Source organism: Mesoplodon mirus (assembly GCF_964341445.2).
Source record: "Mesoplodon mirus genome assembly, chromosome: 1".
Classification (NCBI taxonomy): Eukaryota; Metazoa; Chordata; class Mammalia; order Artiodactyla; family Ziphiidae; genus Mesoplodon; species Mesoplodon mirus.
Window position 1 is genome coordinate 212,340,784 of NC_138976.1, and position 22,789 is coordinate 212,363,572.

Consider the following 22,789-nt stretch of genomic DNA (forward strand, 5'->3'; position numbering starts at 1 on the left):
AGGAAAAAAGACTTTAATGATCTTTGCTTTTGCAGAGCCACTCTTGAAAGCTTTGTGCTCCTCCTTAAAAACCAAACCAAACCAAACTCCCTCTTCTGTCTTGAGTCCTTTAGATTCAGGCTGATGCCTGAACCTATGGCGGGGGGAGATAAACTGATGTTAGACAAACAGAACAGGTTCAAACTGATTGCCTCATGTGTGCCTTTAAAACTAGAGACTAAAATATTCAGACTAGATGGAAAAGCCCGGGACAAGTGTTCCTATGACAAAAGGCCACATGAAAAACTGTGAACCTGACTACCTAATTAATACATGTTCTATCTGGGTTACCCTGACATTAAAAACTCTTTATTTCCAAAGAGAGGACCCTGCTGTAACTTCTGGGATCAACTCCTTTTGTGTATACGTGACTGTCGTGACATTAGTTAGCCCTGGGTTACGGTCACATCAGAACCAACCTCCTGACCAGCTCAAGTTGGGACTGTATTATTGCCTTAGACCAAGTAATAAAGGTTCAAACAATAGAATTTTAAAAGCTGCCTAACTCTGTACGGTAGACCCATATAGTCTAGGAGACATAGTTCCTGGTTTAGTAACCCATTAAGCCTCATGTCTCATAATGACACTCAAGGCAGGACTGATTCTAATTAGAGTGATTTTGATCAAAGCCTTGGTCCTTGTTGTCTCAAACCATTTACCTGGTTCTTAGCACAGCCCTTCAAAGTCTAACCATTTCAGGTCCATAAAAATACCCTGGTTTTTACTCAGGTCTCAAGAAAATCAGAGCAGAGTTAAAGAGTCCAACCATAGACCACAGTCCTGTGTGATTTCTTAAGCCTGATCATAGACAGGAATCCGCACCCCAGACTTGGTGCACAGCCAGTGCACTGAGGTCTCTGAAGGGTCAAAGCCTCAGAGCCTCCTCTCCATTCAGCCATGCTTCTATCCATGTCTACACCCCAGATCAGAGGCTTCATTTGGAGGCTTTCCATGGTGACTTTCCTCAGGGATCTCTGTAAAGGTCCCCTTTTAGGACCCAGGGGAAGCCAGAAGACACTTTTCTCCACTCTGACTCACAACTCAGTCTTTTCTACTCCTAGTACTTTCCTCTCTCCCTGGCCCCTGTTCCAGGGTTCATAAAAATGCCAGAGCCTTTTGTTGGGGTCTCCTTTTTCTGTAGTGAGATGACTGCCACATCTGTGGTCTGTGCTGATCCACATGACCTCAACTGGTGAGCCATTCCATGGGAACAAACAGAGTAGGGAAAAAATTGAGGTTTTCTCTAGTTTAGGCTCTTGCTTATACTATTACAATAAGTAGTTAAAGACTTGACTGATTTTTCATTTTGCCTGTTGCTTAATTGACTACTCTGACTGCCAGTGGCTTAGCTCCAGCTGAACTGCTGAGTTTGCTCTCACCACTCATATTCAATAGGGTCCTGGAAGTACTGGCTGGGGAAATAAGGCAAAGAAAGAAAATGAAAGGTATACAGATTGGAAAGGAAGAAACAAAACTGTCTTTATTTACAGATGACATGATTATCTACATAGACAATTCCAAGGGTTCTATTAAAACAAACAAACAACCCCCCAGAGTTGCAAAATACAAAGTCAACACATAAATATTAATCTTCTCTTTATATACTAGCAATAGAAAGTTGGGAACAAAAATTAAAAACACTATGCCTTTTACAATGACAAAAAAATAAAAAAGGAAATACCTTAGTGTAGATCTAACAAAACTGTTACAGATTCCGTAGGGTGGAAACTATAATATGTTAGTGAAGTAAATCAAAGAAGAATTGAACGGACATACTGTGTTCATATTCATAGTCAATATGGCAATTCTCTTCAAATTAATCTATAGGTTTAATGAAATTCCTATCAAAATCCCAGCAAGATTCTTTGTAGCTACAGACAAGCTGATTCTAAAATTAATATTAAATGAGAGAGATCAATTTTTTTGTAAAATAATGAACTGGGAAGAATCACACTAGCTGAATCTTTTTATTGTGAAATATATAAACAAGAAATTTGCCATTTAAACCATTTTTAAGTGCACATTTCAGTGGCATTAATTATATTCACAGTGTTGTGACACTATCACCACCTTCTACTTCCAAAACTTTTTCATCGCCCTAAACAGAAACTCTGTACTGAGTAAGGAATAACTGCATTCCTCTCTCCCCCAGTCCCTGGTAAACTTTCATTTACTTTATGTCTCTATGAATTTGCCTGTTCTTCATATAAGTGGAATCATACAATATTTGTCCTTTTGTGTCTGACGACTTATACTTAGCATAGTGTTTTCAAGGTTTGTCCCTGTTGTAGCATGTTAATAGAACTTCATTCCTTTTTAAAGCTGAATAATATTCCATTGTATATATATATATACATATATATGTATATATATATACATACATATATATATATACATATATATATATCACATATTGTTTATCTATACATCTATTGATGGGCACTTTAGTTGTTTCTACCTTTTGACTTTTGTGAATATGCTGTTATATACATATCTGTCTGATTGCTGTTTTCAGATCTTTGGGGTATAACTAGGAGTGAAATTCCTGGATCATATGGTAATTTTATGTTTAAAATTTGAGGAACTTCCAATTTTTTCCACAGTAGCTGCACGATTTTACATTCCAATCAGCAATGTATAAGGGTTTTAATTTCTTCAAATCCTTGCCAAGGCTTGTTATTTTATTATTTTTAAAATTATAGCCATCCTAGAAGTTGTGAAGTGGCATTGCATTATGGTTTTGATTTCTATTTCCCTAAAGACTAATTATATTGAAAATTTACATGTGCTTATTGGCTATTTGTGTCTCTTTGGGGAAATATCTGTTCAAGATATTTGTGCAACATTTAGCTGAAGTGTCTTTCTGTTATTGAGTTGTAAGAGATTTTATATATTCTGATAAGTGATTTGCACGTATCTTTCCCCATTCTGTGGTTTGTCTTTCCACTCTCTTGAAAGTACTGTTTGATATGCAAAAGTTTTTTTATTTTAATGAAGCCCAACTTATCTAATTTTTCTTTTATTGCCTGTGATTTCAGTGACATATTTAAGAGACTGTTGCCCAATCCAAAGTCATAAATATTTGCCTGTATGTTTTCTTCCAAGAATTTTATAGTTTTAGCTCTTAAATTTAGGTCTTCTTTTTATCTATTTTGAGTTAATTTTTGAAAATGATATAAGGTAAGGATCCAACTTCATTCTTTTGCATGGGGATATCCAGTTTTCCCAGCACTATTTCTGGAAGAAACTGTTCTTTCTCTATTGAATTGTCTTGTAAGTCAAACGCTTTTTCCATGGTCAACATAGGTAAGCTTTTGTTGATATTAAAAAACAAATTTGGTTTTGTTGATTTTCTGTGTTGTTTTCTAGTCTCTCTTGTCATTTATTTCTGATCTAATCTTTAGTATTTCTTCCTTCAGCTTGGTTTGAGTTTATTTGCTTTAATTTTTTTATTTATCTTGAGGTGGAAAGCTAGGTTATTGATTTGAGATCTTTCTTCTTCTTAAAATATAGCTGTTTACATCTGCAAATTTTCCTTGAAGCACTGCTTTAGCTGCATTTCAAATTTTGGTATGCTGTGTTTTCTTTTTCACTAATAAGTATTTTTTAATTTCCATTTTTATTTCCTCTCGACTCATTAGCTATTTAGGAGCAAGTAGTTAATTCCCACGTTAATGAAATTTTCAATTTTTCTTCTATCATAGATGTTTAGCTTAATTCCATTGAGATCAGAGAAAATACTTTGTATGATTTCAATCCTTTAAAACTTACTGATACTTGTTTTATGGCCTAATATATGGTCTATCTTGGAGAATATTCCATGTGTACCTGAGAAGAATGTCTATTCTTCTGTTGTTAGATGGAGAGTTCTGAAACTGTCTGTTAGATCTGGTTGGTGTGTGGTATTTTTCAAATCTTTTATTTCCTTGTAGTACTTTTTTCTAATTATTCTACTTATTATGAAAAATGTAGTAATGAAATCTCCAATTATTATTGTTAAATTGTCTATCTTTCCCTTCAATTCTATTAATTTTGGATTCATATATTTAAGGCTTTATTATTAGATTCATATAGTTTATAATTGATATATCTTTCTGGTGAACTTATCCTTTTATCATAAAAAATGCCTTTATCTCAAGTAATATTTTTAAAAGTCTATTTTGTCTGATACATGTAGTCACTCCAACATTTTTATGGTTAATATTCACATTTTTCCTTTACATTATTTTACTTTCAACATATGTATCTGTGAATCAAATCTATGTCTCTTGTAGGAAAAATATAGCTGTATTATACCTTTTCTAAAAATCCAATCTGACTACTTAGACTTAATGTAATTATGCTTAAAGTACGTTTTGCATCTGCCATTTTGCTATTTGTTTTCTACATGTTTTATGTCTGCTTTTGTTCCTTCATTACTACTGTCTTTTTTGTGAAAAATAGGTATTTTTTAGTGTACCACTTAATTCTTTTGGTGTTTCTTTTACTATATATGTTTTCAATTTATATTCTTATTGGTTGTCTTGAGGATTACAATTAACATAATTTATAACTGTCATGTTTTAAGTAATGCCAAATTAATATCATTAGTACATAACAGTTTTGCTCCTATATAATACTGTTCCCCCTCCTTTGAGTTATCATCATACAAGTTAGCTCTTTATACATCGTATGCTCACCAACACAGTTTTAAATATGGTTTTCTTCAATTGTCTTTTAAATCAGGTAGGAGAGAAAAATGTTACAAACAAAATAGGTTGAATTGTCTTTTGTATTTGCCTGGGTGTTATCTTTACCAGTGTTCTTCATTTTTCATGTGGATTTGAGTTACTGGCTAGTGTCCTTTCTTTTGAGCCTGAAGGACTTCCTTTAGTATTTCTTGTAGGGTATATTGTCTAGTGATGGACTTCCTTAGTATTTGGTTATTTGAGAACATTTTAATTTATCATTTGTTTTTGAAAGATAATTTTGGTGAATATAGAATTCTTGGTTGATCTCTTTCCTTTCAGCACTTTGCATGTGCCAGTCATTGCTTTCTGGCTTCCATAGTTTCCAATAGATCATCAGCTATTAACCTTACCAAGGCTTCTTGTATGTAATGGGTCACTTCTCTCTTGACACTTTCAAGATTTTTTCATTTGTTTTTCAACAGCTTAATTGTTATGTGTCTTGGTATGAGTTTATCCCACTTGGAGCTCATTGAACTTCTTGGATATATAGATTGATATTTTCATCAAATTTGAATAGTTTTAGCCATTATTTCTTCAGATATTCCTTCTACACTCTTTTTTCCTCTCCTCTCATTTCAAGCCTCCTATTATGTGTATGTTGGTCCACTTGAGAGTGTCCCACCAGTGTCTGAGGTTCTCTTCATTTTTGTTTACTCTTTTTTTCTTTTAGTTTCTAGTCTGGATAATTATAATGACCACATCTTTAAGTTTGATTATTCTTTCTTCTGTCAGCTCATATCTACTATTGAGCCACTCCAGAATTTCTATATATATTTTTCAATTTCTCTTTATCAATATGCTCTATGTGAGACTGTCTCATACTTTTCTTTAGTTCTTTAGACATCACCTCTGTTTGAAAATACTTATTTATAGCTGATTTAAAGTTTTTGGTATGCTTAACATCTGGGCTTCCTCAAGGATTGTTTTTCTTACTACTTTATTTCTTAATATGAGCCATGGTTTACATGTCTCATAATTTTTCTGTTAAAAATTAGACATATTAAATAATATAATATGGCTACTCTGGAAATCAGATATCTCACCTACCCAGGGTTCTTTGTCACTGCTGTTTGTCAATGCTGTTGTTGCTACTGTTTGTTTGTTTAGTAATGATGTTGAACATCTCTTCATGTGCTTATTTATCACCCGCATATCACTTTGTCATTATCTCATTTTCTAATAAGATTGTTTTTACTGTCAAATTTTGAGAGGTCTATATGCATTCTTTCTACATGCTGGTCCTTTGTCAGATTTGTGGTTTCTAAATATTTTCTCCCAGCCTATAACTTGTCTTTTCTTTCTATTAAGATGAGCTATCACTGAGCAAATGTTTTTAATTTGAATGTGATAAATTTATCATTTTTCTATTTGTGACTCATGCATATGGGGTCAAGTTTAACAATTATTTGCCAGTCTTACATTCCAGAAAAATTTCTCTTATGTCTTTTTAGGTAAACTTATAGTTTAACATTTTACATTTGAGTTTGTGCTCTATCTTGATTTAATATTTGTATAAGATGAAAAGTTTAGGTTGAAGTATTTTTGTTTGTTTTTTGTGGGGTTTTTTGTTTGTTTGTTTTTACTGTGGATGTTTAGTTTCTCCAACATCATTTGCTAAAAAGATTATCCTTCCTCCACTGAATCTTTTTTGCACCCATGTCAATAATGAGTTGGGGGCACTCACTTCCAGTCTTGATAAGATTCTATAAACTCCTATTTTTCTCTTCCCCACTGATTACAACTACGTGCTCTGGAAATAATGCAAGAGGCAACTACATGTGAATTCTGAGTGGAGGAATGAAGAAGGTGAACTGCTCTGGGGTACCAAGAAAAGGAAAAGCACAGCAGCAGGGGTCTTCCATCTCCTCACCCAACATAAGACATTTTTTCAATTCTAGTGTTTCTTAACAAAAGAAGGCAGCTTCTACAGGCTTATTTCTCCCCAAGATGTAATGGGAGTCCTGAACATAACAGCAGGTGCACCCAGCATCACTGGCAAGGGGAATGATGGGTGAGCCCAACTAATGTTAAGCAGCCAGGGGTAGTGTTCTTCTTTACTGCCAGGCCCAAGACTCCCTCCTCCACTGAGAAGTACAAGGGTGTCCAGGGGCACAACTATAAGTGCCCAGTACAGGAAGCTGCTTTGTCTCCATAGACCTGATACTTAACTCTGCCATCCAGGAACAGAGTAGTCAAGGGGCACTGCCCAGAGGTATCCTGCCAGAACAAGCAACCCAAGACTTGACATACATTCTCCATGCCCCAGGAGTAGGGAGGATCCTATCACAGCAAGCTCTCAGTTAAGGAATCTCTTCATTTCCATAGACCTGGAGACCTCCTCCCACACTGAAAGACACTGGGTCGTCTGGCTGGGGAAAACCCCATCTGACCCCTCAAACATGATCAGCAGAACTAAAAGGATGCCCCTGTGGCACCAAATAATCAAGGAGTCTAAAATAGGACCACAGAGGCTCTGAAAATTTAATTGACTTTAGAATCACAGACCACAAAATAGACAATGAATTTCATGCTAAACTTAAAAACGGGTAACTATCTGTTAAAGTAAAACATTTAGAGAGTACCAAGAGTCTTCCAGAATCACAGACAAAATTTCTAGGATATTTAAAAAGAAAAATCACCCATTATACAAAGAACCAGAAAAATCTCAACTTGAATGTGAAAAGACAATCCCATGTTACCAACACTGAGAACAATCAGATACTGGAATTATCAGACAAGAATTTTTAAATACCTGTCATAAAAGTGCTTAAATAATCAATTATAAATATTCTATAAAAAATAGAAAATCTCAGCAATGAAATAGAAGTAATAAAAACAAAACAAAACAAAGAACCATGTTTTGAATTACTTTTTGGTGGAGTAAGAACCACCAAAAATCTCCTCCATAAAACTAATGAGAATATTGACAAAAAAAATAGTTAAAATCAGTATGATCAATATGTAGAAATTAACCAAATGCTTGTAACAATCTAAGGTGTGTTCATTCAAGAAATGGTGGAATTGCTATAAGAACAGTGAGCTTTATTGTTCTTTGACTCAAATTCCACTCTCATCTTCACTGTAGTCTTGAATGCCAACAGTTTTGTAACCATGGTAGTCATGAAAACAGGAGGCTTACTAGCCAGTTGAGGGGTAAAATTGGGTTTGGTGCTCCCCAAAGCCCATCCCCAGAAAATTTTTACCACTTAACCTATCTGACAGTTACCTAAAAACCCTCACTCACAGGGCTTGTCTTTATTTGATCTGAATCAGAGTCCACTCAGGGAGAATTTTCTTTTAACCCAGGACAGTTAGTCAAAACAATTAGTGACAAATGTTTTATACCACAACTGCTAATGGCATTGGTAATCATAAGACAAATGAGCAGCTGACTAAAAAACTTATAAGAAACACCTGGGGAATAGGATGTTTTGAAAAGTTCCAACATATACCAGAAATCTAGAAGGCCACATGCATATATAGTGCTGTGTGCATGCCCAGGAGAGACATGAGATGTTCCTGAGATTTCACCTCTGGATGACCCTGTGGCTCTATGCAAGCAGAAAATAAAGACTAAGGTAGAGTTAAAACTGCAGGAATACTGATGATGTGGCACAATACACACGAAGCTCAGACAGATCCTCAGCAAAGTCCAAGAAACTTATTTTTGCAAGGCTTTTAAGAAAATATCTATCCAATTATTAGCTTACCTCTAAACTAACTAAACAGAGACTTCAGCTGCCACACAAAACAAATACAGGTCAGGGAAATGCAAATTAAAACCTCACTGAGATATCAGTATACAACTATAAGAATAAAAATGTGGCAACATCTAATGTTGGCAAGGATGCAGAGAAATGCATCACTCATAAATTGCTGATGGGAAGGTAAAATGGTATAACCACTCATAACATTTTGCCAGTTTCTTATAAAACTGAACACTCAGTTACCATATGACTTAAGAATTGCATCCTTTGGTATTTATTTCAGAGTAATGAAAACTAAGATTTACAGAAAAACCTGTACACAAATGTTCATAGATTTATTCATAATAGCCCCAAACTAGAAACAACCCAGAAGTTCTTCAGTGGGTGAATGGTCAAATTATAATGTATCCATCCTTTGGAATTCTACTCAACAATGATAAGGAATACACTATTCTGCCTGCAACAACTTAGGTGACTCTTCAGGGAATTATGCTGAGTGAATAAAAACAATCCAAAGAAGTTACATACTATATGATTCCATTTATATCATTTATATAATATTTTTGAAATGATAAAATTTTATAAAAGAAGAAAAGAGTAGCTGTTTCCAAGGTTTAGAGAAGGAGGAGGGGCAGGTATAGGGGAGGTAAGTATTACTATAAAAGGGCAACACAAGAAATCCTCATGTTGATGGAACTGTTCTGTATCTTGACTGTGGTGATGAATACACAAACCTACACATGACATAAAATTGCATACAACTATGCACAGAGGTATATACACACACAGATAAGTACAGGTAAAAGTGAGAAATCTGAATAAGGTCAGTGGATTGACTCATTGTCAATATCCTCTTTTGAGACCTTGTTTTTTGTAAGATTCTGATATTGGGAGAAATTGGGTAAAGAATGCCTGGAATATTTATTTCTTACAACTCCATGTGAATCTACAGTTACCTCAAAAGTTTTATTACAAAAGAACATGTAGCATAATGTATGATTCATGTACGTAATATTATTGAGGTGACAATTACAGTGGTGCAGAACAGATCAGTGGTGGCCCAGTGTTAGGACTGGGTGTAGGTATGACAATTAAATGGTAACATGAGGATTTTTTTGGTGTGTGTTGCTAGAACAGTATCCTAATTTTGGTGATCATGAATCTATGCATGTTATTGCAATATATAAAATTTCATAGAGCTATACACTCTCCTCCCCAAAGAATGGTGAAATGTAAGATCTGTATTAAAGTTAATAGTATTCCACCAATATCAACTTACTTATTTTAACAGTATGCTATTGTTATGAACATCATATCATTGGGAGAAGCTGGGTGAATGGCACAGGGAACTCTGTACTATTTCTGTAAATATCTGCAAATTTTAACCTATTTAAAAATAAAAATGTATTAAAAGAAACACATGGTATTGACACATAAATGAACTGAAAGATTAATCTAATTGAAAATTCAGAAATATAAGAAATTACACAGAAATTTAGTATATGATAAAAGTGTCATTTCAAATCATGGATGGGCAGAAAAATGAATTATTTGATAAATGGTGCTCACATAAATGCATAACTACCTCGGGGAAAAACACAAAGGTTGGGTTCATTCATTATATCTAATATGAGGAAGTGTGGAGACTTTTTTTAACCTATGATTGGACACATTCTAAGAATGAATAAGACCTAGAAATCATAATGTAAAAGAAAATATACTTGAGTATATAATATTCAAAAATCTCTCCAAGCAAAAGCCATCATATGTAAAACTGTAAAGCCAAAGACATAAATAAACTGAGAAAAAAAACTGTAATTCACAAAACAAACCAAGAACATGTTGTGTTTCACATGAGCCCTTGTCTAATTTTCTTAATCTCCTCTACATTTATTTCCCCTATTCTACCTTTTTAGATTCTTTCTGTTTGTCTTCTTGTCCTCTTGATCTGTGCTGCAGCTCAACCAGCACTTGCCTTGGGGGAATGTCTGTGTTGACTGTCTTTGGGACCTTGGCCCCTTAATTCCAGGTGGCTTTGGCAAACTGACTCCCAAGTGTTATCACCCTTTGCCCCCATCTGACTGAGTATGTCTGACAGCAACTCTGACTCCTGATAGCCTCTCTCTGTCAGGCTTTTCAGTCTCTGGCTCAATGTCAGGACTTGGGACATGCTTGAAAGAGGAAAGGGATGTGCATGCAGTTAGCTCACCTATGTGAGCTGCCCAACCCTCTGGATCTGACTCCTTAGGTCCTGGCTGCCTCAAAGAGAAGTTTTGTATATTTTTAAGCAAATTTTCTAGTTTTTCTCACTGGGAAAGTTGCTCTACGGCAAGCCACTCTATTATATCCCTATTTGATTGATTTTTGCAAAATGATTAAAATAGAAAACTTTAAAAAATAACACATTTAGATGAAAATCAATGTTTTGTAAAATAGCTAATTATCTAAGAAGTAAACGTACCCAACTCCATAATCCTCATTTCCTCATATAACTTGAGGTTATATAACACATATGAAAGTAAGGCATCATGATTTCAAACATTATTTTCTCTTTGCCCAATTTTGTTCAAACTCCTAGCTTAGCTAGGAGATGCCACGCCACTTAAATAAAATCATTTTTTCAAAGCCTCTTAGGTTCTTGTTCAAATTTTCAATGAGATAACATCAAATTGGCATTCAGGTGATTGACTTAAAATGTTTTCTGTAAAAAAATAAAATTAACCAGGATAATTACTTTTACACGTACACACACACACACACACACACACACTCTACCCACTGGCAAATACTTTCTGTGTAAGTAGCTTAAGTAGCTTTATACCGTAGGGTTGTTTTTAATCATACATTCAGCATTTAAGCAAATGCTAAAGACTTAATTTAACGACACCATCAGTCCATACAGCCTTAAATAAATTCCAGTTGCTTGAAATACCTTTAAATATAGATTACTTTAAACATAGATTTTTTGTCAGGATTCACCTATTCCTCTGATGTTCCACTCATACAAATGAAAAATTATGGCTTCATTCTCCTGTAATATTTTTGAGAACAAGAAAACATAATTTTTCTCCTCTTTCACATTCCTCCAAATGTTAACTAGATGGAGGTTTCATAGTTAACACATTTTATTTGTACTAGTGGGAAATCTATTCAATGGTTTTGCTTCACAAAACCCTGCATAGAATTTCTAGCAAAAAAAAGGAGACTTTAAATGATCTGATTGTCAAGATAAGTCAAGAATGACTAGCAAAGAAGATTTGGGTTAGGCCATTGTGAAAATGCTCCATAGAGTTTTCTTCTTGTGTACAAGAGTGACTATAAAAGCAAAATTAATCATTTCCTTCTTTGCAGCATAAAGCTGGTGTTAAAGAAAACAGTTGGAGGTGTTCCCAAATCTATCCCACTTGAATTAATTGAATGACACTGGGCCAAGAACTATTCTGTCTTGCTTTCAATGATTAAAAAAGAAAGGCTTTTCAGCTACTTAACGATTTACTAAGAATAGTACCCTAGTCCAAACTAAGATGAGTTGAAAAATCTCTAAGGAAGCAGATAACCACAGCAACAACAATTAAAGTGAATGAATGTGCCACATGAATCAGTAAAAAGTACCATTTGGGGGAAAAAAATAAAGTGTGTTCAGAGAACAGCAGCTTACTAAAATAAAAATATATGTTCATAGAAACATAGCAGCTGATCTATGTATATCATATAATCTGTTTAACATGAGTGTTGACAAAAGTCCACCGTTTAAGAAGCTATAAAATAGCCGATGAGGTATCAGCATTGTGTGACTAATAAATAGTACACTGATTAAGGGCTTAGGGCTTCTGGCCAGAACTGTGTTCCAATCCTGCTCTGTCACTCACTAACCTGATCTCCCTGTGACACGACCACTTCTCCCTGACCATAGACTCCTTTTCCATAAAATGAAAAATGGTACCACTAACTTTTCAGAGTATCTATGAAAATTCCCTGAGATCCTGTGAGCAAAGTGCCTGGCATGGAGGCTGGTAAAGCAGCTAGATGGTTCCCAGCAATTTGGTGCTGTGGTAAATGGCAGGTTATTTTGATAAGCATCAGCCATCATACAGCCTTGGCACCCCAAAATAAGCTACAGTGAAAGCAGGTTTCAGTGCACATTCTGTCAAAGATACAGATATGGAGTAGAGAACTGGTGTAGGGTCCATAATGACTGCCCTCAGAATCCTCGAATACATGGCTTGAAAGGCTCCCCTGGAAGGAGACACCCCAGATGCTAATGACAGGCTCAACTGCCAGGACTTATACCTGGTCAGGTGGCAAGATGCAACCTGAAGGGGAACTGCAGTGTCCGCAGGCACAGTGCCTGGGAACATAGTTTCCTGTGTCCTATTTATGCAAAAGTGGCAAGATCTACCACCCCACTCCTTCCAGTAATGTTCAAAACAACTGTAATTGCACCAGTAAGGAAACTATGCTGATTATCTAAGCTTAATGTATTTATTCAGATGGGAATAGCTTATAAGTTGATTAATCACCAAGAAAGTCTTTATGAGAATTCCTTTGTACACTATTTATACAGAATCGTTTTCAGGTAATTTACTCCACAACAAATATAATGATGGACAAGAGTACGAATAGCTTAAGTGCTTACCTTGTGTCAGGAATCTTCTGAAAGTTGCCCATGGATTAATTTATTCACACCTCGCCATGACCCATGGGGCTAGATATGCTTGTCTCCATTTTACAGATGAGGAAAGGAAGTCTGAGAAGCTAAGTACCTTGTGAAGTCACAAGACTAGTGAGTCAGGAATTAAATTCAGGCAGTCTGGCTCTAAATGTCCTACTATTGTGCCAATTATTTTCATCAATCTAACTTGGGCTACAAATCTAAAAAAAGCAGAATGTATCAAAATGTACAAAGAAAACAAGAAAAAAAAATACTAGTTTGGCCTAAATACTTGTGGAATGTCCTATATTTGTATGGTCCTGGTGGACAATTCTCAATTACTACCTAATTATAGAAAAATATAACAAATTTTATTTTATCTCTAATATAAATATCATATGCCTGCTATATTAATTGTACTAGTTTGAAAATATGTATGTATGGAAACAGTAAAATATCAGTCCTGTAAAATTATGTCCTTAATAGTAAAATTAACAATAGTAACAATAGTAATAAAATTTTTGTTCATGTAACAAATGATAGCTCTCAGGCTATTTTGACATGATTTAGTTTGATAAAATTAGCATTTGTTTAGCAAAGTAGCAAGAATGAGTCATTAACAGAGACAAAATCAAAAAGCAGTCTCATACCTGCTAGCCGAATTCCCTTTCTACTGCTAATATTATTAGGCTAAACACATTTTTAACCAGAATTTGTTAATTAATTGTGATCATAATAATTGAATAACCAAAGTCAAAGAAATAATTTTAATTGTTAGGATGATTCATTCCACCAAAAGAAGGATAACTTTAAAATAATTTTTACAATTGACTTTTTAAAACTATGTATATTTAGTATAGCTATATCTTATTTAATTTTCTCTATCCATACCATTCTATATAGCAACCCCAAAACATGACTTAGGAAAGAACACTAAGTGTTAAGACAGAGGTAGCCTCAGAGAACATAATTTATAAAAGCTACTTTTGAATCTGATCAACTGTTCCAGTTAAAGTTCTAATATTCTCTCACCTTGGCAGAAATTAATTTATGTTTTATTTTTAAGAGCTAGTTGTTATTTGGAATTTGCAGATGATCTGCAACTAAAAAGCAGTTTTTTGGAGCCAGGCATGGAAGCATAGTACTAACTCAAGAAAAATGATCATCACTTATTATTTCAGAAAACAGTGTCATCAGGTTTGTGTTTGGTATGGCTCATATTTGCCTGTTAACTAGTCATAGCTTAGAATAAAGCAGGAAACATTGTACAAAAGAGCAAGTTAATTGAATGCATGCAAATAAGGGAGAAGGGTATCTATAGGTCAGTGACAAGGTGAATTTCTTGAAGCCAGAGGGACAACTGTGTGAAAAACCCACAGCAGGGGGCTCCAGAGCCTAGGTCACGCTGTGCAGATGAGTCAGGGTGGAGCACACAACCCACAGCATGGAAAGCCAGAATGGGGGAAGAGACAGATATCTCAGCATTGTTAATGAACTCATTGCTGTACAGACTGCCCTCTCCCACCCCAAATTGTAGCTGGAATCTGCCAGTCAATGTGCCTTGTCCACATACAAAGAGCTTTCTGTCAGAGGATCCTCGTTCAGAGAGCCTAGTGATATCAGAGAAAAGCATACCAGCTGTTCCAATCAAGCAGTAGAGCATTCATTTACAAATGAGTGGGCATTCCAAGGGGCATGTGAGTAAAGTCAACTACAGAAAAACAAAACAAAAACTGCAATATTAAAAATGAGAACTGCAAAAGAATCTTAATTTATATCACAGAGAACTGAGACAATATTATATTCTTTTTAAAAATAAAAAACCCAGACTCTTACTAGTTAACAATGAGAATAGAACAGTTAGAGAAAAAAGAAGGCTTCATGAAAACTAAGGATTATTTCTTAAATAAAATTGCAATAGGAGGGCTGAAATAAATGTTGAGATGCTATTTAGAAAGAGCAAAAACAAAACAAAAGAAACAAATATCAAAGAGTTAGAAAAAATAGAGATTTCTAGAGAACCAGGATGCAACTAATAGGTGTTCCAGGAAGAGAAGAAAAAAAAAGTAGTAGAGGAAATATTCTAAGACATAAGAGAAGAAAATATCCCAGAACTGAAAAAAAATCTCAAAATTTGTAGAAAGAAAGGGCTTATGCACTTGCCAACAATGTGCATTGTGTTCTATAAATTCCAGTTAGATCTAAATTGTTGATGGTATGGTTAAAGTTTTCTATATTCTTACTGATTCTCTCTATTTTTCCATTAATTATTGAGATACAGGTGTTGCAATCTCCCACTATAACTGTTGATTTTTTAAATTCCCCTTTCAGTTTTATATTCATTTACTTTGGAGATCCGTTATAGGTGCATAAATATCTAGGACTGTAATATCCTTTTGAAGAACTGACCTCTCTTATAATGATGAAGTAACCCTCTATGCCTGTGACCAATATTTGCTGTTAAATATACTGATATTAACATAGCCATTCCAGCATATTTTTATTATATCTGTATCCTTTCACCATTCTTTTACTTTTAAATCATCCTTGTTTTCAAATGTAAACATTCTTTCTTATAAGCATCATACAGTTAGGTCTTATTGTTTTATCCAGTCTGACAGTCTTTGGTTTTTCAATTGAAGCACCTAAACCACTTACATTTTATGAGATTTTTATATGGTGAATTTAAGTTCACCATTTTCATATGCATTTTTTTGTTTATCCAATTGTTCATTTTTCCTCTTGTTTGTTTATTTTTTTGTGATTCCATTTTACCTCTATATTGGCTTATATCAAAACCTCTTTGGTTTTATTAGCGGGTGCTCTAGGTTTACAATATACATCTTTAACTTATCAAGGTTTACCTTCAAATAATATTATGTCACTTCCCATATAATGTGAGAAACTTAAAATAGTGTCATTTCATTTGACTCCCTCTGACCTTTGGGTTATAGCTGCTACTTGACTTCTATACATGTTGGAGATCTAGAACACATTGTAGATTATAATTTTCTTGTTCATATTATTATTGTCCTTTTTTTTCTTTAAATAGTCAATTATCTTTAAAGAGATATTAAATAAGAAAATTCTGTTATGTTTAACCACATATTTACCATTTCTGATTCTCTTTATTCTATTTATTATAGTTTTCCAGGGACTGAAGAACTTCCCTTAAGATTTCTTGTAGTGTGGGAATTCCTGGTGGTCCAGTGGTTAGGACTCCATGCTTTCACTGCCGAGGGCCTAGGTTTAATCCTTGGTCAGGGAATTAAGATCCCACAAGCCCCACAGTGTAAACAAAAAAAATTAAAAAATTGTAGTTCAGATCTGCTGGCAATGAATTCTTTCAGATTATGTATGTCTCAAAACATTATTTTATCTTGTCTTTATTTTTGAAAAATATTCTTGCTGGGTGTAGAATTTTAGGATAACTTCTTTTTCCTTTTATTACTTTAAAACTGATGCTCAATTTTCCTCTGGCTTATATTTTTCCTTATGAGACATTTTTCTTTTTAAATCTGTGATTAATTTTCCCTCTGTACTAATATGTCTTTTTTCTCTGGCTACTTTTAATATTTTCCCTTTTCCAGCAATTTTCAACAGTTTTATTAAGATGTGCTCTGATATGAGTATCCTCTTGTTCCTTCTGCTTGGGTGCTTTTGAGCATCTTGAAACTCTGGGTTTATAGTTTTACTCAAATTTGGAAAAATAATTGGCCTTTATTTCTTTAAATATTCCCTCTCTCCTCTTTCTGGTACTCAATTGTGCACTCACAGGCTTTGTTGACTGCTCTTGTCCCACAGCTCTGTGGTCTCTTTCTGGTCTTTTATTTTCATCTTTGTGTCTCATTCTGGATAATTTTAATTCCTGTATCTTCGAGTTCACTACTATTTTTGTCTGCAATGTACCATGTTGTTTATTTCATCTAGTAGATTTTTCATTTTGGATATTGTATTTTTCATCTCTAGAAGTTTGTTTTGGGACTATTTTACAAGTACCATTTCTGTCCTTATCTTGCTCATGGTTTTGCAACCTTGTTGATCATATGGAACATATTCACAATATCTGTTTTAATATCTTCAGATGTTAAATCTATCACCTGTGTCACATTGGGATCTGTCCCTTTTGATTGATTTCCTCAGATTTATGGGTCATGTTTTTCTGATTCCTTGTATGCCTAGTAATTTTTATGAGTTTCTGAACATTCTGAATGTATGCTGGCTTTTGTCATTTAAAAAATATTTTTGAACTCTGTTTTGCAATGCAGTTAAGCCACATTTACTTTATTCCTTTTGAGGCTTGCTTTTAAACTGTGCCTTTAGTAGGAGAAAATTTGATCCCACTACTGACTACAGTTCTTGAGAACTCTACCCACTGCCCAGTTTATTAGGCAGCCTTACCAAGCTAGCTATAGGAACTGAAACTCTTCCCAACCTCCTGTGAGCTGTGGAGATAGTTTTGTCTGTTTCTCTATGGTGTTTCTCTCCCCACAGGTGGTAATTCCCCGGACTTTCGTGCCCAGGTCAGTGTTCAGTCAAAGACTTGCAGATTTTTGCAGCTGCCTCTGAAGTGCTATCCTCTCTAGTATTTTGCCTTGCAATTCTAGCTACCTTGGCCTGCCTGAAATTTGAATTCTGTCTTCTCAGTTCGGTGAATCCCTTGGGCTCTCACCTCCCTCTCTGCATCCTAGAAACACCCTTAGTAGGGGTCTGGGACATTTGTGGTCCTAACCTCATTTGTTTCTCTTCTCTCAGGGATCACTGCCTAAGCAATTTTTCTATATCTGAGAATCATAGCTTCACATATTCTATTTAGATTTTTTGCTGTTTAACTCATGAGGCATACAGTCCCTCTGTTTCCATTAGGGCCAGAAGTAGAAACTTCATTTATTTATTTATTTATTTATTTATTTATTTATTTATTTATTTATTTATTTATTTATTTATTTATTGCAGTATGCGGGCCTCTCACTGCTGTGGCCTCTCCTGTTGCAGAGCACAGGCTCCGGACGCGCAGGCTCAGCGGCCATGGCTCATGGGCCTAGCCGCTCCGCGGGATGTGGGATCTTCCCAGACTGGGGCATGAACTTGCGTGCCCTGCATCAGCAGGTGGACTCTCAAACACTGCACCACCAGGAAAGCCCCCCATTTATTTATTTTGAAGAATTATTTTTATGTGAAAGAAATGAATCATTCAACACTTATGTATGGTATATTTTGTTATTTACCATCTTCTTTCAACCATATTTATAACATTTTCTTATTGCTGCATTTTTCTCAGCCATGAAAATATTTATAAGTAAAATTTATCAGTTTTATAGTATGCTACTTAAAATCATTTCCATTTAGATGATAAAATTATGTATTCATGTTTTCTTATTATATGTTTGCATTTCTTTAAACATTTACATACTGATCTATCTACAATTGATGTTGATGTTAGAATAAAGTTAGGGATCTAGTGTAATAGCTAGATAGTTGCCTAAAAATCACTTATAGAGCTATCTTTTACCATTTATTTGAATTACTTTCATCACCATATTTAACTGGGTCTGTGTGTGTCTTTTTATTCTGTTATTCTTTTTGGTCTTTAATTCTGTTTCATTGTTCTGTCAGGAAATTCGTATACTAGTACCACACTAGCTTCATATTATATTTTATGAACTGGTAGGGGAAAAAGAATCTCTCAGTACTCTTCATTTTCAAGATTTTTCTTTCTCTCCCAACCTCATCCTGCCTCTCCTCTAAGGCTTGTTTGTTTGGGTGAACTTTAGAATGCATGTTATCCAAGGGGCAAAAATATATCTTTGAGACTTTGACTGTAATTAGATTGGAGTTTTAGACTAATCTAGGGAGTATAAACATCATTGTAATATTAAATCTTCCTTTCAAAAGAAAACTAATGTTTATTATTTTTTCATATATTTTATACATTTCTATCTTCATTTATTCATGTATCACATTGCTAAAAGTTTCTGCACATGGTTAAAATTATTTCTAGATATTTTCTTTAGTTTTGTTGTTATTTTATTTTATTTTGTATCTTTGAGTTTTTATTTATAGCAAACTGGATAAAATGTATTTCTCAGACAGAAAAAAAACACGTTGAGGTAGAAATGTACCTTTCTACTATTCATGGGTACACAAGTACGCTGGGGAGATTGTAAAAGTCCAGATTATGATTCAGTAGTTCTGGTGGGCCTGAATTCCATTTTCTTTAACAAGCTCTTTTTTTTTTTTAACATTTTTATTGGAGTATAATTGCTTTACAGTGGTGTGTTAGTTTCTGATTTATAACAAAGTGAATCAGATACACTTATACATATATTCCCCTATCTCTTCCCTCTTGCATCTCCCTCCCTCCCACCCTCCCTATCCCACCCTTCTGGCTGGTCACAAAGCACCGAGCTGATCTCCCTGTGCTATGTGACTGCTTCCCACTAGCTATCTATTTGACATTTGGTAGTGTATGTATATCAAAATATACATTACCACTCTCTCACTTTGTCTCAGCTTAAACATCCCCCACACTGTATCCTTAAGTCCATTTTCTACTAGGTCTGCATCTTTATTCCTGTCTTGCCCCTAGGTTCTTCATGACCTTTTTTTTTTTTTTTTTTTTTAGGGTCCATATATATGTGTTAGCATACAGTATTTGTTTTTATCTTTCTGACTTACTTCATTCTGTATGATAGACTCTAGATCCATCCATCTAAATACAAATAACTCAATTGTGTTCCTTTTTATGGCTGAGTAATATTTCATTGTATATATGTGCCACATCTTCTTTTTCCATTCATCTGTAAATGGACACGTAGGTTGATTCCATGTCCTGGCTATTGTAAATAGAGATGCAACCAACATTGTGGTACATGACTCTTTTTGAATTATTGTTTTCTTAGGGTATATGCCCTGTAGTGGAATTCCTGGGTCATATGGTAGTTCTATTTTTAGTTTTTTAAGGAACGTCCACACTGTTCTCCATAGTGGCTGTATCAATTTACATTCCCACCAAAAGTGTAGGAAGGTTCCCTATTCTCCACACCCTCTCCAGCATTTATTGTTTGTAGATTTTTTGATGATGGCCATTCTGACCGGTGTGAGATGATATAGCATTGTAGTTTGATTTGCATTTCTCTATTGATTAATGATGTTGAGCATTCTTTCATGTGTTTGTTGGCAATCTGTATGTCTTCTTTGGAGAAATGTCTATTTAGGTCTCTGCCCAATTTTGGATTGGGATATTTGTGTTTTTGATATTGAGCTGCATGAGCTGCTTGTAAATTTTGGAGATTAATCCTTTGTCAGTTGCTTCATTTGCAAATACTTTCTCCCATTCTGAGGGTTGTCCTTTCTTCTTCTTAATGGTTTCCTTTGCTGTGCAAAAGCTTTTAAGTGTCATTAGGTCCCATCTGTTTATTTTTGTTTTTATTTCCATTTCTCTAGGAGGTGGGTCAAAAAGGATCTTTCAGGGCTTCCCTGGTGGTGCAGTGGTTGAGAGTCTGCCTGCTGATGCAGAGGATATGGGTTCGTGCCCCAGTCTGGGAAGATTCCACATGCCGTGGAGCCGCTAGGCCTGTGAGCCATGGCTGCTGAGCCTGTGCATTCGGAGCCTGTGCTCTGCAATGGGAGAGGCCAAAACAGTGAGAGGCCTGCGTGCCGCAAAAAAAAAAAAAAAAAAAAAAAAAAAAAAAAAGATCTTGCTGTGATTTACATCATGGAGTGTTCTGCCTATGTTTTCCTCTAAGAGCTTGATGGTGTATGGCCTTACATTTAAGTCTCTAATCAATTTTGAGTTTATTTTTCTGTATGGTGTTAGGGAGTGCTCTAATTTCATTCTTTTCCATGTAGCTATACAGTTTTCCCAGCACAAGTTATTGAAGAGGCTGTCTTTTCTCCATTGTATATTCTTGCCTCCTTTTTCAAAGATAAGGTGACCATATGTGTGTGGGCTTATCTCTGGGCTTTCTATCCTGTTCCACTGATCTGTATTTCTGCTTTTGTGTCAGTACCATACTGTCTTGATTACTGTAGCTTTGTAGTAAAGTCTGAAGTCCAGGAGCCTGATTCCTCTAGCTCCATTTTGTTTTCTTAAGATTGCTTTGGCTATTCAGGGTCCTTTGTGTTTCCATACAATTTGTGAAACTTTTTCAGGTAATTCTGTGAAAAATGCCACTGGTAGTTTTACAGAGATTGCAATGAATCTGTAGATTGCTTTGGGTAGTATAGTCATTTTCACAATGTTGATTCTTCCAATTCAAGAACATGGTATATCTCTCCATCTGTTTGTATCATCTTTAATTTATTTCATCAGTGTCTTATAATATTCTGTATATAGGTATTTTGTCTCCTTATGTAGGTTTATTCCTAGATATTTTATTCTTTTTGTTGCAATGGTAAATGTCAGTGTTTTCTTAATTTCACTTTCAGATTTTTTGCATTAGTGTATAGGAATGCAAGAGATTTCTGTGCATTAATTTTGTATCCTGCCACTTTACCAAATTCATTGATTAGCTCTAGTAGTTCTCTGGTAGCATCTTTAGGATTCTCTATGCTAAGTATCATGTCATCTGCAAACAGTGACAGCTTTACTTCTTCTTCTCCAATTTGGATTTATTAAATTTCTTTTTCTTCTCTGAGGGCTGTGGATAAAACTTCCAAAACTATGTTGAATAATAGTGGTTAGAGTGGGCAACACTGTCTTGTTCCTGATCTTAGTGGAAATGGTTTTAGTTATTCACCACTGAGGATGATGTTGGCTGTGGGATTGTCATATATGGCCTTTATTATGTTGAGGAAAGTTTCCTCTATGCCTACTTTCTGCAGGGTTTTTATCATAAATAGGTGCTGAATTTTGTCGAAAGCTTTCTCCGCATCGATTGAGATGATCATATGGTTTTTCTCCTTCAATTTGTTAATATGATAAATCACATTGATTGATTTGCATATATTGAAGAATCCTTGCATTCCTGGGGTAAACGCCACTTGATCATGGTGTATGATCCTTTTAATGTGCTATTGAATTCTGTTTGCTAGTATTTTGTAGAGGATTTTTCCATCTATGTTCATCCGTGATATTGGTCTGTAGTTTTCTTTTTTGTGACATCATTGTCTGGCTTTGGTATCCGGGTGATGGTGGCCTCGTACAATAAGTTTGGGAGTGTTCCTCCCTCTGCTCTATTTTGGAAGAGTTTGAGAAGGCTAGGTGTTAGCTCTTCTCTAAATGTTTGATAGAATTCTCCTGTGAAGCCATCTGCTCCTGGAATTTTGTTTGTTGGAAGATTTTTAATCACAGTTTCAATTTCAGTGCTTGTGATTTGTCTGTTCATATTTTCTGTTTCTTCCTGGTTCAGACTTGGAAGGTTGTCCGTTTCTAAGAATTTGTCCATTTCTTCCAGGTTGTTCATTTTATTGGCATAGAGTTGCTTCTAGTAATCTCTCATAATCCTTTGTATTTCCGCAGTTTCAGTTGTTACCTCCCCCTTTTCATTTCTAATTCTATTGATTTGAGTCTTCTCCCTTTTTTTCTTGATGAGTCTGGCTAAAGGTTTATCAATTTTGTTTATCTTCTCAAAGAACCAGCTTTTAGTTTTATTGATGTTTGCTACTGTTTTCTTTGTTTCTAGTTCATTTGTTTCTGCTCTGATCTTTATGATTTCTTT